At 38.4% G+C, this 22016-nt stretch overlaps 3 pseudogenes; 1 reads left to right on the top strand and 2 right to left on the bottom strand.

The window, feature by feature from the left end:
• Window positions 1-2375: 2375 nt before the first annotated feature.
• LOC120560071 lies at window positions 2376-5344 on the bottom strand (annotated as a pseudogene).
• Window positions 5345-8667: 3323 nt separating this feature from the next.
• On the top strand, window positions 8668-13556 carry LOC120561080 (annotated as a pseudogene).
• Window positions 13557-16771: 3215 nt separating this feature from the next.
• LOC120561079 lies at window positions 16772-17522 on the bottom strand (annotated as a pseudogene).
• Between the last annotated feature and the right edge of the window lie 4494 nt (window positions 17523-22016).

Genomic DNA, 22016 nt, shown 5'->3' with positions numbered 1-22016 from the left:
CCAATAAAAAAATATTTCAAAAACACTTGCATTGCAGGTGAAAGTGAAAAACAATGTTTTCCATTAAACCATCTTGATTGATTCATTAATTGATTTTTGTTTCGGTCTTTAAAATGTGCATTTATACAAAACTGAAATATAACCTATGACAATAAAAACGTTAAAGACAATATGTATGCTTACATACATACATATACATACATACATATACACATATATATACTTTAAATGTCCTATCTATTTTAAATGTCAGTGAATAGATTCAATGCAACAGTTGTGTCCAAAACCTTGCTTGGTCAAATGTCAACCTTCATTTCTCAGTCTGTTGCTGCCCTCTGCTGACTGTGAATATAAATATTGTACTGATAACAGCATTTCCACCTTACAGAAACGGTGGTCAAGTATTAAGCTCCTTTATACCACTAAGGTTCACATGTGGTGTCAGAATGATCCCTTATGCTATAACTCATGACATGGTCAAAAATATGCACAAATTATAAAACATATGCTTATCTTACAAGAAAGGCAAGAGTCGGCACACTTCCTGCAGAGGCTTCAAGGCTTCAGTGTCTGTAACAGGATGCTGCAGATGTTCCACCAGTCTGTGGTGGCAATAAATGGATGAACGTGCCTACTGGGCAAAGGCAGGGTACAAACAATCTCAGAAGCCATGGAGGTTACAGTTCACACAGACAAAAGCACATCCCAGCTATTCAACAAAGAAACGAAAAAAATGAATAAAAATTTTTATTTTAAAAAAAAAATAAAAAATTAATTTAAAAAAATTTTTCAAAAATAAAAATGGAAATTTTTTTTAAACAGGTTAAACATTATTTCATTAAAATTTTTAACAAAAATTTTTAATTAAAATTTAACACAATGATTAAATGCTAATTTCTAATAAAAGCAAGTTTATTGTTAAGCTTTTCATTACAATGTTAAACGTACAATATGTAACTTTCTGCCGCTAGGGGTCTCTCAACCAAAACAATGGACCGTTAAAACTGGACTTTTGATGACGTTGTGAAGTTGCGGTGGAATTATGGGAATTTTTAGTGTTAAACACCTTCACTGCCAGTTAGAATGCATCAGTTCACGGGACGAGTTTACCCATTCAAGTTTATTCATGTTATTCTAATAAAATAGCTGCAGTTTCCCAACATAGTTACGTTTTTCTTGATTAGATTTTTATTTGTAGCTGACCAGTTAGCTAGTGAGCCAGCAAGCTAACAGTAGCCAGCAGCTAAAACACAAAATATTTCACATATCAATGTCACCTTTTGGATGGTTTCAACACTGGGGCGGACGGGGTTTGTTGTAACGCGCAAGCTACTAAACGAGGCTGAGAAGACGGGTGTGGGTGGGGATTATCGGGGAAAATCTCGCGACGCGAAGCCAGGTCGTCGATACCTGTTGTTGCCGGAATTATCTCCCCTTCACTTTTCAGTAATCTTAACTTTACGTTTTGGTGCTTAACCCACCTTTTGTCGGGTTAATTTAGCTAACCGTAAAGACAGCTAAACGCGAAGGGGGAGGAATCGGCAGGGAGGAGATTTTCGGCACATACACGGTAGCGTCCGGAGATGTAGCTAGCTACCGCTATGGATCGCGCTGTTGTAACTCGGTGCTGGGTCTGATATTGTCTGTTTCCCCGCGTTTAATTAAACTGCCGTTAAGCGTGCCATAAGCACCAGGCACTGGAGATAAGTTCTGGCCGGGGTTGCATATGGAAGTAGCTGTCTGATAGCTGACTGGGGGCTAACGGTAACTAGCTAGCTTTATGTCTCAGGGCTGTTGTCAGCTGTCATCCCGACTGAGTCTCTCTGCGCCCGGAGTGAGGCAGACAGACCGGGTGTGCTACTTTGGCTAAATTAGCATTAGATTAATCGTCTATCTATACAGCTAACGTTAACGTTACTAGTGAAGTTATTCGTTGGGTTAGCTCAGTCCTGTTAGCTGTGGTTGAAACAGTCATACTAAAATAACTATTAGCGTGTTGAACAATGTTGTAACCTCAATTTTACCCACAAAGCTTTAGCATCAACGTTAGCACATTGTGTAGTAACGTCAAGCTGGTATCGATATTGAACTTTCAAAATAGATAAGGTCTCTGTTGTATTACTGTGATAAAAAGTGGGATGTAATTAATCACAAAATGATGCTGTATGGCAAAAAAAAAGCATTATTACGGTTACAAGTATTTTTTTCTTGTGACATTGTATGGTTTACAATTACTCCTGAACGTATCATCTTGGTGCTGGTGTTCTGACGGAGTTAGAGTAACTGGAGGGTGAAAGGTTATATGACGCCACTGGCCGGGCGACTAAAGGAAACGTGCCGTGTCTGAAAATAAAATAACAGATTTCTCTGGGTTTGACATTTGGTGGAAACATTTAGGATAGTGTAAGAACACAACTCATAAAAATATATAACATAGGTATGGTCATTTTTAGACATTTTAAAGCAGAAATGTTACATATTGTACCTTTAAGGGTAGCCACAATATGTCAGGTACTGTATAACATAGAACCTTTTCCATTCTTCTCTCAGGGACAGGGAGTGGGATCAGGTACAGGTTCACAGGGATCCACCACCCCCGGACTTCTCCCATTTTGGAGCTGCTGTGGTTTCCAGAGATGGATGTCCATGAGATTCCCCCATTGTTGTAGGTGCGCTTGAGGCGTGCAGTGTAAGGGATGTCTGCTCCGTACTTATATCCCACCAAAGTGACACGGCAGGAGTGGTTTGGTGGGACATTGACCTCAACAGAAACAGTGCTGGTGGTGGATTCGGTATAAGTGGTCCCCTCTGTAAACTGGAGTTTTTTTTCCACACTAAACTCAATACCTGTGGACAGGATTGAGGGGATTTGGGCAGTGATGCTAGTCTTGACTCCCACTGTGATTGAAAAGCTGGTGTCCCACGTTTGCTCCACTTGGATTGTCTTTGAGACGGTAGCTGTCGCTGTGACTGACTGACACTCATAGTTGGTGATGAAAGACTTGCGCATGGTCTCTGGAGGATAATCAATGACTTTAACACCATCAGTCTTATACTTGACATCAGACATGTCCTCGCTGTATATATCTTTGCTAATGCTCAGGACCTGATAGCTGTAGTACCAATACTCATCCCCATCATACGGAAGGTAGAAGACCTTATCTTTAACAACAACCTTCCCAAGACCATACTCGTTCTTTCCAACATATATATTGCAACCAGAGCAGGTCTCAACAGCATTCTGAGGAACTGAACCGGAGTAGCCATCTTTCCATTCCATTAACTCAAAGTTGTCTTTGTTTACCAGGATCTCAAATGGCCAAAGTAAAGAGCTAACATACTCTTTCCCTTTAAAGGTGTAGTAGCAGTAAGGACCCATGCCATGGTTGTAGAAACCAGCCTGGCCAAAGAATTGGCAGACATAGTCGAAGCGTCCAACATATTGGTTGTTGATGAACACAGCTCCATTGGGAAGAGAGCCATTAAAGATCTGCCATTCCAGGTTGGTTTTATCAAACTTGATTGAGGACACCCGGTCCAGCTTGTCCTCAATATCTGGAGGAGTTGGAAGAGCTTGATTTGTTGATCCGTTAGCAGTGATCTTAGGAACTCTGTCCTCCAGACTTGGGTTTAGCAGGACTGTATAAAAGAAAGGAAAAATAGTATAAATAGTAAAAGTATAAACCACATGACATCAGTAATCAAATGATGTATCCATAATATGTATCAGCTAAAATTGTAATAAAGGCTATAGGGCAAAACAAAAACTGGCCAATGGAGAGCAAAAATGCAAATAGTTTACCTCAAAATAGTTTTTAAATCACTTACAAATCCTTCCACTGTACAAAAGTGAAGCCAAAATATTCTGGATAAGGGTGCTGCCATCTTGTAATCTTGGAGCCAGATTTTGCCAGTAGTGATCAGGCAGTAGAGCTGTGGTATCGAAGTCCTGTTCATACAGCTTCCTGACCAATTGAGTGTCAATCACAGCTGTCTATCATGATGTTTCACCCTTTTTATAGCATCACATATCTAAACAAAACCTAAACTTATCAGAACAATGAACAACTAAACAAACATCAGCGTGATCAGACTTAAAATGACAGAAACCATCTTTATGAAAAATGTATTTAACGTGTACTTTGACTTTTTAGTTTGGTCAATGTCCCACATTGAAGCTAACATGAAGGGAGCTGGATTTATGACATGTAATGCAGCCAGCCACCAGGGGTTGATCAAGATGTTTTGGCTTAATTTACATAGTCTACCTAGTCTGCCTCAACCCCTTGCTCAGACATGAGTTGCAATGGTTAGCATGTCAAGCTAACTACTAATAGTCTTACTGAGGAAAATGTCATTAGCTAACTACAGTTAACCTGACGTGGTCATACTCAGATTCTAGTCAGAATGTGAACTTCCCGACCTTGAATGTTGTGGGCGGGGCTAAGTTCGGCTGGCATCCAGGCTAAACTACAGTAGCTTGTGAAGACAAATGTAACCTAAAAAAAGTCTATAGTATGTTTTAAATGTCAATGTGGGGCTTACAGTAATAAATATGAGGAATAAGGTACATACTAATTACAGTGTATTACTTTCGTAAGTATATGAACAGGTCAGGACAGCCTGAACTATTTGGATGTCTCAGCTCCAAAGAGGTGATTTCCGTAAATTGTCTCTCAAAACCAAAAAGGTACAGCTGTAATACTAGCAAGTTAAATAAGTTTTAATAAATAATTCAAATATGTTATCTAACAATAATAAAGTGAATTCCTCTTTCCTCCTATTTTCATACACATATTTTTGCTCTCTACATTTTGTGTAAAAGCAATTTCTATCCTCATCCCATTTAAAGTAATACATAAATGAGGACAAAGTAACAGCAACGTGGGAAGTTTTAGTTTACCTTCAGTGTAAATAACAGGCAGGGCTAACAGCAGCAACACTGGCAGCGTCATCTGCAAATGAAACACAGAACAAAATAGTGTTTACTTATCCCCAGTTTGAAACGCATACAAACAAATCCAGACTTGGTGAAAATATCAGAACATATCTTATCATATCTTGAGCCACTGAGACGGCTAAAAAGGCAGTGTTTGTTTTAAAGACAAGACTTTGTAATGCGGAAGATGAGAATTATTGACTTATCTGTTTACGCATCTGAGAAAATTCAAATTATAAGTAATATTGCAATGATTGCTTTTTATTAGGTTAGTGGCGGTACATTTCTTGCATAAATTAACTTTCTACTTCTAACCTACTATAAAAAGTGGATGAAATGTATCTAAGAATTACTCACCATCAGATTTATGAAACATTCCAACGTATCCAGGCAGATATAGTTGCCTTATTGCGTAATCAAAACAAATACACTCTCACTTCATCTGGGCTTTGACTTTGACCATTAAATATTGGGGTAGAAGAAATCAATAAGACAAAAAGTTTATCCCTCTTTTATATCTCTCTTTCCTTCATCATATGTTGTTGTCTGTTGCGTTGTGTTTGTGTTTTATGTCCCAACAGTTATGAAGACTACAGATTATTTAAAATGTTAACCTGCATCATGGTGCTGTGGTTTATCGGCAAACCAGGTTCATTCATTAGCTTGGCAGCAAAAATAAGATTTCGAAACCTTAATTGTGCGGCAAATTCGTTTTATTTGCAGTTTATTAATATCCAATGCTACAAACTGTTACAAATTCCACTCACACTAAGTTTATTGTATACCCAGGATCTGTATTGACTTTCCTTTTAAGACTTATCTTTCTTTTTACCTTCAAAGGTTAATAATCTCTTGAATTTATATTTACATATATTTATAATTTACACGTGAAAGGACAAGAACAACTTTATGTCCTGTTCTGTTTGTTTGGCATCACAATGCTTTTTTATCTTTGGATTGTATTATTTACAATGCATGTTTTGCCCCATTGGGTCAAGGGTAAGGGCAAACAAATAAACAGAAAACATAATTGGGACATCCTTCTCTGTAATCACTGAAGGTAAAACATGTTGAATAATAAACACATGAATACACATCATCTCAATCTCAAATCAACACAAAGAACGTGCTATTTCCCAACTTAAAATATTGAACTGCAGTATAATATACTGACTTTGTTCTGAGTGCTGTAGGGAATGAGTCCTAAAACCCAGAAATAAGTTAGTATTTCTGCACTTCCAGTTTCCTTGTTATGAAATCAATGTTTTTTTTCAAATGGCTTTTTGGTTAGATGCCCGTAGGCATTTAGTTAACACAAGCTTAAGAGATTTTCCGTTTTTTTTTCATACGACATAAAACACATCAGTAAATACCCCTCGAGAATGGTGAAGCTTTTTTACGTGTCTTAAAAAGACAGTTGCTAACAAGTGGATAAATGATACCTCAGAGGCTGTCAAGGACATTAAACGCCATCGTCAGCTTAATGGTGGTGATGTTGGAGTCATGCGATAGTGCTGTAGTTATAATTTATAGCTTAAAGCAGCCTACACATGATTCAAGGTAAAAACACTCCGCATGGCTGTGCTATTGCTTTTCTATTATGAGACTGTTGTGGAAGTTTCTGTTTGCAGCAGGAGTGAATTTTAGAAAGTTAGAATTGTGAAACAAAATAAAGACATTTGCAAACTAAACCAAGTTAGGTTTTTGTATTTTATTATAAACTTGCAAGAATGTAGGAGTAACACAGGTTTCACAAAGGGCACGACAGCTCAGTGTGGAAAATGTCTCTTCAACGAGTGAACAGGAACACTGAGCTTAAATACATCTTCAGAGTGACAGCACATAACTTGGCTTATCATGACTCTTCATATCTCACAGGATATCTGATACACATAAAGACAATCTAAAACACAGGAGACATCTCGGAGCCATTTTGCCTCCTCCCCTGTACAACTTTCAGCCCCCGGTTACATGGGAAAACTGAATCTGCACATAGAGATAGTTTACTGTGACCTTGTACTTTTATCGGTTCAGACAAACAGTGCTCACATTATGTTCCAGACTTTGTGAGAGAAACTAAAACAGAAATAAGTTAAACATATAAAAGAATCATGCTTAAATGTAATTTTGCCATTACAAGACACAACCTGGAGGAAGCACTTACGTATTGGCATGGCGCACCGCGTAATTACCGCTAACCACTGCTCTCAAAGTTCAAATTATCACAAGTTTTAACTTGTTGGCGCTGATCTTTGAAGGTGCAACCACCTTTTGCAAAAACCACAAATACCTGCACTGGCCTTTGTCTCTGATCTGCGCCCTTCCTGGCGGTTGTACCGTATCTTTTTAGCAGAAAACAAGCTGCATCTATGCAATAAAAGAACAGAGCTGTTTCATTTCTGTTAAAGCCTTATCTTTATGCTTTCAAAGGTTAATAATCTCTTAAATTAATCTAAGAGAAAAGAAATAAAGAGAAATGTCAACTTTATGACATGTTTGTTTGGTATCACAGAAACCTTTTAATCTTTGGATGGTATAATTTACGATATACTATATCAAGTTCAAGGCCAAGTTGGATCAAAAGCAAGACAGAAAAAGAACTAAATTGGAACATCCTTCTCTGTGATCACTGGAGTTATACATTCCTGCTGAATAAACCGGATAAACTCTTCATATTCGTATATGAATTAATTCATTTTCTGTAGCATTTATCCTAGCCAAATTAGCACAACCCGAAGCAGGTAAATAACTTCTAGCCTGAAAACTCTTAAAACTAATTAGAGCCGGCTATATTATTGATAACATTGCTAATAAAATGTGTAAATCACCAGGAGAAATTGTGCACCTGTTTGATAGCCATAGGCTCTTTTGCTAGGAATTCCTGTCAGTCTTTATTCATGCAGCACATATAGAGCTGAACTTTCTTACTGTTACTTTCTTTTCTTTCTGTTTTCTTCTAATCACGAAACATTATTGTGTTTTGGCGTCACAGAAGCTTTTTGGATTTTATCATTCACGATGCCCCTTTACAACCATTTCCTTGTTGGATCAAGGGCAAAGAAATATCCCTATTTGTAAGCATTGTAGTTTCACATATCAATTGAATAAACAAAATAAACTCTTCCGATATACATTATGTATGTGTGTTTTCCCCAGCATTTATACAAGCTTAATCAGCACAAAAACATGAAGCTGCTATTTGATTTTAACATCACATTTTATAAATATATTTTGTGAAATGTTTTAAATAACAAGGTCACATGAGACACAGCCAGGCTTCTCAGGTGCTGCGAGCAAATCACTCCGTCAAGTAGCAGTGCCGGGTTAGCGGTAGCAGACGAGTGATTTGCTCGCAGCACCTGAGAAGCCCGCGCAGTGAAGAGCAGAGAGTAACAACGGTGCTTTTCAGGTGTTGCGCTAATCTCTCTGCCCAAGTAGCAGTGCTTCGCCTTCTGAGAATATAGTTCCCAGTTTATATGGTTAGAAGATGGCTGTGTCTCATGTGACCTTGTTATTTGTACATGCTGTGATATACAAATCACAACATGTAAATAGGAAAATGTTGGCATTATTTTGTCAATTATTGGGAGCAGTAGGTTAGTTGGAGCCGGTTACCTCCAGGATCTGTGCTAAGCGCAACGGTACGCGGGTGGTCAGACAGAGTCCGGCGGAGGTTGTGCACCACTCTATTCTTTTTTCAGCGGTTAACGAAAGCGGAAACAGGAATCATGGACGAGTTTGAGGGCAACGCGGATCCCAGGACTCTCAGAGTGACTGCAAGTCTCTCTTGTAAGCTTACTGGGTTAAGATTAGTTCTTTTATGGCGAATTAAAGGCTAGATGCGACAAAGCAGGTCATTGAATCAAATCAAAACATTGACGTCAATGCTGCTGCCAGTTCTGCCATTGTTTACCTTTTTCTTCTTCTTTTAGTCCGTTAGAAATAGCAAAGTCGGTAGCCTTTCTTCATGAGTGCCACCTCTGTTCAAGCGAAGACTGCAACTAGTATGTCACGACCACCAGCGCGCGAGTATAAAAGTTACGGCCGCTCCCATGAAGTCACATTTGCGTGCGATAGGGATAGCTGCGCGAATATACCGGACGTATTGCGGTTACTAAACCGCTGGAAAAACAACAACGAAGGTTATATCCAGCAAAGGAAAAAACAACTTAATACCGGGGCGGGGGCACAGATGCTGCCTTCACCGTCAGCGGGGATGAAATAGAACTACTCTCCATCTTTAGTCTGTGATCTAACAAGGTGTAACTTGTTGTGTTTCCTGCAGGTTTTGGAGAGATCCTATTGCTAGAAAAGCTGAAAGAAAAGGACACGTGTTAACTATCCGTAATGGATAAAAAGTTGGAAATAAAGAGTTATTTATTGGATCTGATAGAGACAATACAACTCTTACAATGATTAACTTAGTCAAGTTCAGAGCCAAGTGGAAGTGAAACTATGTGCTTTATGATTTAGCAATTTTTTTTGATTTGGAATTTACTTTGAGACTTGTGATTTACTGCTTCTATTTCTCATTTTAATGTAAACATTTTGATACATTGCCCTGAATCTTGTTTTTCCCTGTTTAATTTTAGTTAGTTAGTTATATTTTATTTCTGTGTCATGCCAAACATTTTGGCCCATCCCACATTTTACAAGACACCACAAACTTACTTATATATATATATATATATATATATATATATATATATATATATATATATATATATATATATATATATATATATATATATACACACACACACACACATTACATACATTATATACAAATCCTCATTTACAGTTAATCTCAATAAAGAGCTTTTTTCCTCTTCTACCAAGCTTTCTCAAGATAACTGGCTAATTTATATGTTTCATATGTGAACAGCCATCTCAGTCTTTGAGCATCATCCATATTTACCAAATCAATCTCTGCTTTTATCTTACAAACAAAAAATCACGCTGTTCACAATAAAAGGACAGTATAAAACAAAATGGAACTCATTTTCTATATCATTCAAACAACACATGGGACAGATCCGTTTTTTCTCTTCTAAATTAACATATCGTCCTGTTTCAATAGTCAAAGGCAAAACCCCAGATCTCACTTGAGCACATAAAGATCTTTGCCCTTTTTGTCAAATTATATACAACATAATTCTCTGTGCCATATTCTGGTTTTAAAAAAATCATCACAAAAAAAAAATTTTCCCTTTTTGGCCGCTTTTTTTTTTTTTTTAAACACAGATTTTTAAACAAACCAATATTCAGCTTTTCATTATTTAAAAACAACTCACCAAACAACAATTTGGTATATCGTTAGACCAAGGATCAAGAATGTGTTTATCCCAGAAAAATATTTTCCTCGTCATATTTGCGTCCATATCTAATAGACGATTCCATAACTGGGCCATACATATCTTCCAGCGAGCCTCACATGATTCCCATCCCATGTCTCCCACTATCGCCAATGTCGGTATATTTATGCACATCCAGAAAGTATCTTATTGCACTATTTTGCACTAATTAACAATTAGATATATTCCTAAGTCCTCTAACACCCACAATATAATCAAGTATAGGTCACACACAAGCTTGAAACAATTTAGAATAAGTTTGAAAACTTATGTCTTTCAGATTCTTGCTTTTACCAATGATTCCTCCCAAAGCTCTCGTGCTGAATCAGCAAGAACCTTAACACCTTTTCTGAAATTCATATGTTCATCCATATAGAAACCTAGATATTTATATGAATCTGTAATGTTCAACTTGTGTGACCCAATTTTAAACTCATAAGTGCTCGCAGTAGTTAAAGGTTTTCTAAAGTGAATTATTTCTGTTTCCTTTCTATTGATAAACAGTCTCCATTTATTACACCAATCATAGGAAAGAGAAGAAGCTGCATATTATCTTCAGAGGGTGACAGTAATACTATGTCATCCGCGTACAAAAGAATACTTATCATTTCATTTCCACATCTTATCCCACAATTCAGTGCTTTAATTTCCTTTGCCAAATCATTTATATGAATTGCAAATAATGTGGGGAAAAAACATCACCCTGTTTTACCCCTAATGATGTTGGGAACCAGTTTGTATGGAGTTCATTCAATCTTACACATGCTATAGTCTTATGATAAACAGACTTCAGTGCCCATAAAAATTTCCATTTACCCCGTACTCTATAAGTTTATATGCTAACAGATCCCTATTGATCATATCAAAAGCTTTATGAAAATTGATAAAGCAACGAATATTTTGGCTTATTTTCGCTTATTGCTTTAGTTATAATTGTAGACAATACAAAATGTGATCTAAACATGATCTTGATTTACAGAACACATTTTGTTCTTCCACAAGGAGCTTTTCTTTCTCTAAATACAACATGAGCCTCTCATTAAGTATTGTAGAATACAGATTATAAACTGTGCTCATTAAACTAATCCCTCTATAATTTAAAGGCACCCTTGGATTCTCATTTTGGTATCGGATTAATAATTGATTTAAGCCACATAGATGGTATTTTGCCAGATTTAAAGCATCCCTTAAATAAATCACACAAAATATCAAATAGTTTGGGTGATTTTTAGTATTTCATTTGGGATATTTTCAACCCCGTCGCTTTTCCCAATTTAGCTTTATTAATAGCCATTTGAACTGCTCTTTTGTAAGACTATTATTAAGATCCTTATTTATCCAATATTCCCCTTTAAAATATATCCCTCTATTACATTTTTCCTCTGACATAAGTCCTCGTAGTACCTCCCATCAAAGTCAAACATCTCACTAGAGGAAAGACCTTTGAAATCTTTCTCCCACCTATTGATTATATCAGACAGCCCAGTCACTAGACTACCATTATTCCCCAGCACTTCCATGGGTATTTTCCAACTCACGCCATGGCCCTAGTTTATTTATTTCTGATCAAAATCTCTTAGGGTCAGACGTTTGGATTCTCTTCAGGTTTAATACCAGTCCTCTTTGATAACATCTTTTGTAGAATCTGTATCTTTTATCAAACCTATTCTGACTATTCTTAAAGGTTTCTAATAGTTTCTTCCTTTCTATATTATTTAAACACTTCAGAAACATATTTTCTGCTTTCGCATAGATTGCCACAATTCTTTTAACTCTTTATTCCAATAAGGTTTTGTATTGAATGGCTTTTTTGTAACATTATAGTTGTCGCCAGCTTTAATATCAGACTCTATGTCTTCTTTAATCAATTTTACAAAGGCTGACATACCAGTTATCTAGATTTTCTTGTTCTCTAAAACATAATTGTATATCATTCTTCATTTCAAAAGGGTTGATTGCTGTAAACTTGAGGATAAGAAGTTAACTGGTAAAGTCCTACTGACTTTCCTTCTTGTGGATGAATATTGTAAACTCTCCTGATAAGTTACATGACAATGAACCTCAGTCTTTATAAGACATTTTAACCACAGTAAAGAATAATCTGGGACTCTGCTTCTTTCTCCAATCAAATCCATACTACTATGACTGTGATATGACTGTTCTTGTCTTCCCCCTTTCTTTGTATACAGTTCCAATTCTGAACCCAGATCTAGGGAACAGGATTCCTCAAATTACCACGAACGGATCTTTGTTGGCTCTTCCGCCCCCTGCTGAATTTGAGAACAGGGGCTGGGTCAATCTTCCTCCTTCGTGTTTGGTGACTCCAACCTGAAATGGCAGACCTCGTCTGGCTCTCTCCCATCTGGTGCCGTTTCAATATACAATGGATATGCCGGTCGCACCGACTATGTCTGCAAATACAGGTGCTCATCTGGCTTCTACAACCCCAACATGGGTCATTACTGCCACTACCTTTGTCAGGGAAAGAGCATCGTGCCAGCTCATTTGAGTTCCTGGTAAACAAAGACAACTTTGATGTTTTAGAATGGAAGGATGGCTCCTGGGGTTCAGTGCCTCACAATGCAGTCTCCACATGCGGAGACATTTATGTTGGGAAGAACAAATATGGCCTTGGGAAGGTGCATGTTAAACACGAGGCCTTCTTCCTTCCCTGAAAGGTGATGAGTATTGGTACAAGAGCTACCAAGTCCTGACCATCAACAAAGCAATAAGCAGCGGCGCATTTCCAATGTCAATTACAACACTAATGTTAAAGTCTTCCAGCATCCTCCAGAGACCATGACCAACTCCTTCATATCCAACGATGATTGCAGCGCCCAGTTGTGAAAAGACTTGAGCTCTCAAAACCTACACGGAGGAGAAAAGGTGGGACACCAGCACTGCCATCACGACTGGGGTCAGTAGTAGCATCACCGCCCAAATCCCATTCATCGGCTCTGCAGGTATTGCGCTCAGTGTTGAAACAACAAAGCAATTCTCCAGTGGAACCACTGTGGTGGAGTCGAAAACCTACTCGGTCTCTGTGGAGCAAACTGTCCCACCAAACCACTCCTGCAGTGTCCGTATGGTGGGATATAAGTATAAGGCAGACATCCCCTACACAGCTCGCCAGCCGCACCTACAGCAATGGGCAGATGACACAGGTGTCCATCACTGGGACCTACAAAGGCGTCAATGTTGGAGAAGTCCACTCTGTTGTTAATCGCTGTGAACCTCTACCCAATTCCAAACCTTGTCCCTGAAAGAAAAATTTTATCTTAAGATATCCGACATAATCAATATTAAATATTGATGAAAATGATAAATGTACTATACAAATTCTAGTTATAATTGGCTGGGCAACGGGGTAGGTTTTAGGAGTGGTGAAGGAGGAGTTAAGAAAGCTTCCCTGAGATGACATATGCAATGATTTCAGCAGAACACTGAAAAATTATTAACTTTTCACCACAAAGAACAGAGAACATAATGGGCCCTATCTTGCACCCCAGCGCAATTGCCTTTGTACAACCGGCATGTATCATTCCTATTTTGCACCCGACGCACAGCCGAACTTTTCCCTCCACAGACGACGTCGGTAAATTAGGGAATGTATTTGCGCTTCCGGGCGGTTCAGCAAAAGAGGAGGCGTGTTCAGGCGCAAACGTTATTGGTGCTATTTTGCAGTTTCAGAAAACAATTCTCGCCACTGACCAGGAAAAACCTGGTCTAAAGTCAGTGGCGCTTAGCCCTAAAGTCAGTAGCCGTTATTCAGATGCTATTTTAGGGGCGTATGCTTGGCCATAATGTAGCGTGTGCACAACGCGCATACACTTTCCTCATCTAAACGGACGCAGCAGTTCCCATTTTTGAAAACCATACATAATTACAAGGAAAATATTACTGAAAATGCGCCTAGGTGTTTGGATAGATCAGGAGGCACTTTACAGTACAGTCCTTAAAAAGTTGGTAGCATTCTTTGTGGCTTGTTGTAATTTACACAACATTTCCATGAATCATGGATGTGTTGATGAAATAAATGTGGAAATATTAGAGGACTTAGAGGACGGATGTTGAACTACGGGCGGGATCTGGTCCCGGAGTAATGCGCGATGCGGTCCTGGTGGAGCGGGTGGACGGAGATGGAGATGGAGTGGGGGGAGGAGGGAAGGCACAACAGGAGCAGGTGGTGCGTTTGGAGGCCCACGCTCCATGGCTGCAGCAATCCTCTCCAGACTTGAGGAGATGCGCCCGAAAGGCCGCAGCAACATCGCCACCCCGGTCAAGACGGGCATTTATTACTTTGCGCATCCCGGACAGCTCCGCTGGCGTCGCCAGGCAAATCCCCCTCGTAATAGCAATCCGCCATGGAACAAGCCGCCTGCTCTTAAAGGGAATGTGAGATGATGCTCTGATTGGTTTATTGCACGTTACGCCCAAACCACACCTAGCTACTTCAGACCAACCCATTTTAGATTTGCGTCGGCGCAAGACTCATTTATCCCGCCGGTGTAATAGCAACAGCGCCCAAGATCCGCCCACAAAGCTACTTTATGCGTTTTACGCGTTCTATAATTTTGCGCGTTTCAGATCGTTAAAATAGGGGCCCAATATGTTAAAGGACTTTTCTCTATTGAGCTTTATATTTTCTCTGTTAAGTCCGGAGGTAATTTTTAGAACGTACTATAAACAAACAAATATTGCAGTTATAGTAAAAATACAATGATGAGTTTTTGTTTGTTTTAATACAAATTAATGTAGGCTTGCAATTAAATTATTTATATGTGTAAGGACTTGTATTGTTACCTCTGTTTAATGATAAGAGGAAGTTAAGCCATAGAGCTTTTATTGTGAAGGGGAAAACAGAAGTGGTGAAATGCTGTGAGAAGTTTCCATTGACTGTGTTTTTGACTAATAAAAGAGAAGACATGTAGTGCGGTCTCGGTTCAGACAGTAAAGCTTGTGTTTTCATGTTATAGTTTCATAGTATAGTATATAGGTGACATAAAAAAAACTTTGTTACAATGTGTGCATGTATGAGGAAGCATTTTTCTGATTCTTGAATGATTATTATAAATACAGTGGTGAATCGGGGGTCCTGGACCCTGGGCCTTCAATAAAACATACAAGCCATTTGACTGGTTTACTGATGTAAACAAACCTATCATCAGCAACAGAAAACAATAACAACTTCATAGATTATGTTTTTGTACACTGTTAGTCCATAACGGTCTTGTGAATCAAAGTAAGTGTGAATGAAGACAATACACAGCAGCTTTTGGTTACTGAAGCATGAGGAGGAAGAGCTTTACGCACTGTGAAGGGGATCAAGCCTTCGCTGTTGTGGAACGGCATCACTGTTAGTCGTGCCCCCACAATTTTAATCCCACCACAAAAGCAATTTTAGGATTTTGGACCTGTAGTGTGTGTGTGTTTCTTCTGTGTTGCTTGTTGCTTTAGTCTTTTTAGAAAAGAAGGGATATACACCGTTCATATCTGCCTTCCAGTCATGTTTAAAAACATAAAAATAATCTGCCTGGAATATTACTTTGTGTCTTGTATGATTTTTTCTACAAAACGTTTAATTACCTGCTTAAAATAGTACAACAAAAGAAAGAAATATTAATTGTCACACTCCAACCTTTAAGATATTATTTACTTAAACACCAAGGACAACTGCACTGCATTAATCAAAATTCCTGTATTCTTATTATGTGACTTTCCTGGTTTTTACACTTCACTGAATGTACCAAGACGCTAAACACTTTTCATCTCTTAAATTGGCCAGTAGTAGCTCCCGTCTGTAAGGACTTGGCTTTGGAGCCAAGGGTGGCCAGTTTGAGTCCCGCTAAGTAACCAGAAATGGAATGTGGACTGGTAGCTGGAGAGATGCCTGTTGACCTGGGCACTGCTGCGGTGCACATGAGCAAGGCACCAAACCCTTAGAGCCTGACTACAGCAGCCCCATCAATGCAACATCTCTACATAACAATAATAAATGTCTATAGGTCCTGTATATAGGTGCACCTGTGTGTATTTTGGACCCATGTGTACAGGGGAAAAAATTAATTTTACCAAGAGGGCTTCATAACGTATACCTTTCTTTCTTAGTTTTCTTATATCTGGATTTCATTTTTTCAACAACATTGAAGTAATAAATGAAGTGTTGGCTTATTTATCTGTAATTGTTTTTTTATACCATTTCCATGCTGCTGTTCTTGTCTTTAACCATCATACTGATTAGTTTGCTTTGTAAGTTTATTTTTGTAACAATGATTACATTTTCTCATGGATTTTATTTTTTACTTGACAAATAATATGTTAAGAAACTGAAAAAAAATTGAAATGACAAGTACTTTTATTGTCTCATAAAATATGTTGGAATATAAAACAAAAGAAAGTTTATTTTTATCTTTTCATTACAGTGTTATGGACATACAATATATCAGGTGCCTTATCTCATACAGCCTCTATTTTTCTTTCAAGGACAGGGCTTGGGATCAGGTACAAGTTCACAGCGATCCACCCACACCCGACTTTTCCCATTTGGACCTTTGTAGGTCCCAAAGATGGATGTCCATGACCACCCCCATGTATGTAGGTGCGTTTGAGGTGCAGTGTATGGGATGTCTGTCCGTACTTATATGCCACCATAATGACACTGCAGGAGTGGTTTGGTGGGACATTGACCTTAACCGAAACAGTGTGGGTGGTTGACTCGATATAATTGGTCCCCTTGGTGAACTAGAGGGTCGTTTCCCCCGGCTTAACTTAATTGTTGTGGACAAGGTTAAGGGGATTTGGGCAATGATGCTAGTCTTGACAACTGCTGTGATTGAAAAGCTGGTGTCCCACGTTTGCTCCACTTCGATTGTCTTTGACAGGGTAGTTGTCTTTGTCATAGGCCGGCACTGATAGTTGTTAACGAAAAACTTGCGCATGGTCTCTAGAGGGATAATTAATGACTTTAACCCCATCAGTCTTATACTTGACATCAAACACCAGGACCTGGTAGCTGTAGTACCACTACTCAAAACCTTCATACGGAAGATAGAAGACCTTAACATTAACAACAACCTTCCCCAGACCTTACTCATTCTTCCCAACATATACTGTATCTCGCAAAAGGAGCAGGGCTTGACTGCATTCTGAGGCACTGAACCGTAGTGGCCATCTTTCCATTGTAAAAGCTCAAAGTTGTCTTTGTTTACCAGAATGTAAACTTTGACCATTACATATTGGGGTAGAAGAAATCAATAAGACAAAAAGTTTATCCCTCTTTTTATATCTCTCTTTCCTTCATCATATGTTGATGTCTGTTGCTTTGTGTTTGTGTTTTATGTCCCAACAGTTATGAAGACTACAGATCATATAAAATGTTAACCTGCATCATGGTGCTGTGGTTTATCCACAAACCAGGTTCATTCATCAGCTTGGCAGCAAAAAAAAGATTTCTAAACCTTAACTGTGCGGCCAATTCGTTTTATTTGCAGTTTATTAATATCTAATGCTACAAACCGCTCCAAATTCCACTCACACTAAGTTCATTGTATACCCAGGATCTGTATCGACTTTCTTTTTAAGCCTTATCTTTCTTTTACTTTCAAAGGTTAATAATATCTTACATACATTTACATATATTTATAATTTACATTGAAAGGAAAAGATCAACTTTATGTTTTGTTTGTTTGTCATCACAATTTTTTTTTTAATCTTTGGATTGTATTATTTACAATGTATATGTTTTTGGCCCCATTGGGTCAAGGGCAAGGACAAACAAATAAACAGAAAACATAATTGGGGAATCCTTCTCTGTAATCACTGAAGTTAAAAAATGTTGAATAATGAACACATGAATACACATCATCTCAATCTCAAATCAACACAAAGAACGTGCTATTTCCCAACTAAAAATATTGAGCTGCAGTATAATATACTGACTTTGTTCTGAGTGCTGAGTCCTAAAACCCAGAAATAAGTTAGTGTTTTTGCACTCTTCCCGGTTTCCTTGTTATGAAATCAATGTTTTTTTTTTTCAAAGGGCTTTTTGGTTAGATGCCCGTAGGCATTTAGTTAACATAAGCTTAAGAGATCTTCAAGTTTTTTCCTAGCACATAAAACACATCAGTAAATACCCCACTCATGAATGTTGTGTCTTAAAGTGGCCATATTATGCAAATTTTCTAATTCATAATTGTAATTTGAGATTGTATCAGAATAGTTTAAATAGTTTACATGGTTTAATTTTCCAAAAACACCATAATTTTTTGTTGTACTGCGCATTGCTGCAGCTCCTCTTTTCACCCTGTGTCAGGTCTCTGTTTTAGCTACAGAGTGAGACCTCTCAACTTCTGTAAGATCTTTGTTGTCAGTCGCATTACGCGCAGTAGCTGGGTAAGGATTACATCAGCTAGCTAGCTGTTTCTCCAACTTTGGCCTGTACAAGGCAGGATTAGCTGGGAGACTTCTTCTAAACGGGAAGCACTTCCAACTTTGTGTGGAATACCTGCAGAACAGGGACATGGAAGTAGTTGAATTTGTGTGTGTTGTAGCAGTGTTTTGCCATTGAGCACGAGCTAGCATGCTAACGGTTAGCCCCCTGGGCCCCTCGTTTTGGCTAGTGATGTAGAAAGCCATGCAGCTTTTGAACAGCTCACCCGGAGACTGAAAGCAGGACACATTCAGAAACCATATCTCACTCAAAACAGCATGGATGGATTTTTCAAAGGTTGTAAGCGTGTGGAAGCACCAGAGACACAAAATAACACCCTGAATCCTAGAAAAGTGTTTTTTCATAATATGGGCACTTTAAAAAAGGCTATTGCTAATAAGTGGATAAATGAGACTACAGAGGTTGTCAGGGACATTATACGCTACCCTCAGCTTAATGGTGGTGATGCTGGAGTCATGCGATAGTAGTGTAGTTCTAATTTAAAGCAGCTTACACATGATTTAAGGTAAAACCACCCCACATGGCTGTGCTTATGTTTTTCTATTATGAGACACAACCTAGAGGAAACACTACGCATTGGCATGGTGCACCGCATGAAATTGCCGCTAACCACTGCTCTCAAAGTGCGTGATCTTTGAAGGCACAACCACCTTTTGCAAAAATCACAAATACCTGCACTGCCCTTTGTCTCTGATCCGCGTCCTCGCGGTTGTACCTCTGATCATGTGTAGGCAGCTTTCAAAGGTTAATAATCTCTTAAATTAATCTAAGAGAAAGGAAAGAGAAAGAGAAATGTCAACTTTATGAAGCGTTTTTTGGTATCACAGAAACCGTTTAATCTTTGGATCGTATAATTTACTAAATAACTAAATTGGAACATCCCTCTCTGTGATCACTGGAGTTATACATTTCTGCTGAATAAACAGGATGAACTCTTCATATTTATATGAATTAATTCATTTTATGTAGCATTTATCCTAGCCAAATTAGCACAATGGAAGCAGGTAAATAACTTCTAGCCTGAAAACTCTTAAAACTAATTTGAGCCTGCTATGTCCAGTCATAAGTTATTGATAACATTGCTGATAAAATGTGTAAATCACCAGGAGAAATTGTGCACCTGTTTGATAGCCATAGGCTCTTTTTGCTAGGAATTCCTGTCGGTCTTTATTCATGCAGCACATATAGAGCTGAAATTTCTTACTGTTGCTTTCTTTCTGTTTTTTTCTTCTGTAGGTCAATAATCAAGAAACATTATTATTTTTGGCATCACAGAAGCTTTTTAAATTTTGGATTTTATCATTTACGATGCCCTTTACAACCACTTCCTTGTTGGATCAAGGGCAAAGAAATATCCCTATTTGTAAGCATTGTAGTTTCACATATCAATTGAATAAACAAAATCAACTCTTACAATATACATTATGTTATCATATGTAATAAATCCCTATTCTCCAGCATTTATCCAAGCTAAATCAGCACAAAAACGTAAAGCTGCTATTTTTTAACATCACATTTTATAAATATATTTTGAAAGATGTTTTAATTCATTTTGCATTGCTTATCTGACCTTGTCATTTTGAGTTGAGGAATTACTTGTGTGGATAAAGATTTTAATTTTGTGGATTACTTGTGTACTTTGAAGATTTTTTTGTATTTGACCTTTTCTCCTGCTGATTTATTTTAATAATATGCACATGTTTTTGGTGTTAGGCTATCCTTGGATTGGCCATAAATTGATTGCCTTGATTTGTAACACCAGTCCCAGTAAATGCCAGTCAGGTGACTCTTGTTCTTATACTGAAAAGGCTGTTTCCAAAAGCCTCAACCTTTATAACGTTAAAATAAATTAATCAGAGTTATGGTATCTTGTTAACTAAACAATTGATGATTGCGGCACCTGAGAAGCCCCGTGGTGAGGAGCAGAGAGCTTCGCAGAGAGCTTCGCAGAGAGCTTCGCAGAGAGCTTCGCCTTCTGAGAATATAGTTCCTAGTTTGTCTACGGTTAGAAGATGGCTGTGTCTCATGTGACCTTGTTATTTGTACATGCTGTGACTATACATATCACAACATGTAAATAGGAAACTGTTGGCATTATTTTGGCAATTATTGGGAGCAGTAGGCTAGTTGGAGCCGGTTACGTCCAGGATCTGTGCTAAGGAAGGCTAGCAGTGGGTGCGTCAGACAGAGTCACGCCGGAGGTTGTGCACCACTCTATTTTTTCAGCAGTGCGCGACAAAGCGGAAACAGGAAGCACGGACGAGTTTGAGGGCAACCGGATGCCAGGACTCACAGAGTGACTGCAAGTCTCTCTTGTAAGCTTACTGGGTTAAGATGAGTTCTTTTATGGTGAATGAAAGGCTAGATGCGACAAAGCAGGTCATCGAATCAAATCAAAACATTGACGTCAATGCTGCTGCCAGTTCTGCCATTGTTTACCTTTTTTCTTCTTCAAGTCCGAAGAAATAGCAAAGTCGGTAGCCTTTCCTCATTAGCGCCACCCCTGTTCAAGAAGACAGCAACGCAAGTCGCCGGACCACCACGCGAGTATCATTGACATATATAAAATGGACCAACAGATCCCGCTTGCTCTGGACGGAGACCAGTGAAGGCTATTAGAAGCACTTTTCCGGTGATCTCTTGCTTTACTGCGCGCCTCCAACTGACAGAGACAACGTAAATGTGACGGAGCAACGTGTTCGAAAGTTGTACGTTTTCTGGTATCTGTGCCAAGAGAAATCTCAATCATTCCCAATCTTACAGAGACGGAGAGTGTAGGTATATGTAAGGAGATAACATGGGCACAGGCTAATTATTGATTACTAACATGCTAGTTAACATTAGTAATTAAACCTAAACAGCTAACGTAATCGAAACTGCCTGGCGAGCTTGTCCTGTACTATACGGTAATTCCTCTACTGTGTGACAGTAAGTCACTTGGTTATGACACAATCGTTAGCCTATTTTTTTAAAAATGTCTGCTATGGATACATAATGTGAGTTACAAGGTAATGGAGCCTTTTATACATTGTCGTGTTTCTTTAGAAATAAACAATGGACACATAGAGTCTTTAAAGGTCCCATGACATGGCTCTTTGATGCTTTTATATAGACCTTAGTGGTCCCCTAATACTGTATCTGAAGTCTCTTTTATATAGACCTTAGTGGTCCCCTAATACTGTATCTGAAGTCTCTTTTATATAGACCTTAGTGGTCCCCTAATACTGTATCTGAAGTCTCTTTCCCGAAATTCAGCCTTGGTGCAGAATTACAG

This window comes from Perca fluviatilis, chromosome 6 (genome assembly GCF_010015445.1).
Source record: "Perca fluviatilis chromosome 6, GENO_Pfluv_1.0, whole genome shotgun sequence".
Taxonomy (NCBI): Eukaryota; Metazoa; Chordata; class Actinopteri; order Perciformes; family Percidae; genus Perca; species Perca fluviatilis.
Note: the sequence above shows the minus strand (reverse complement) of the source record. Positions and strands in the feature narration are given on the sequence as shown.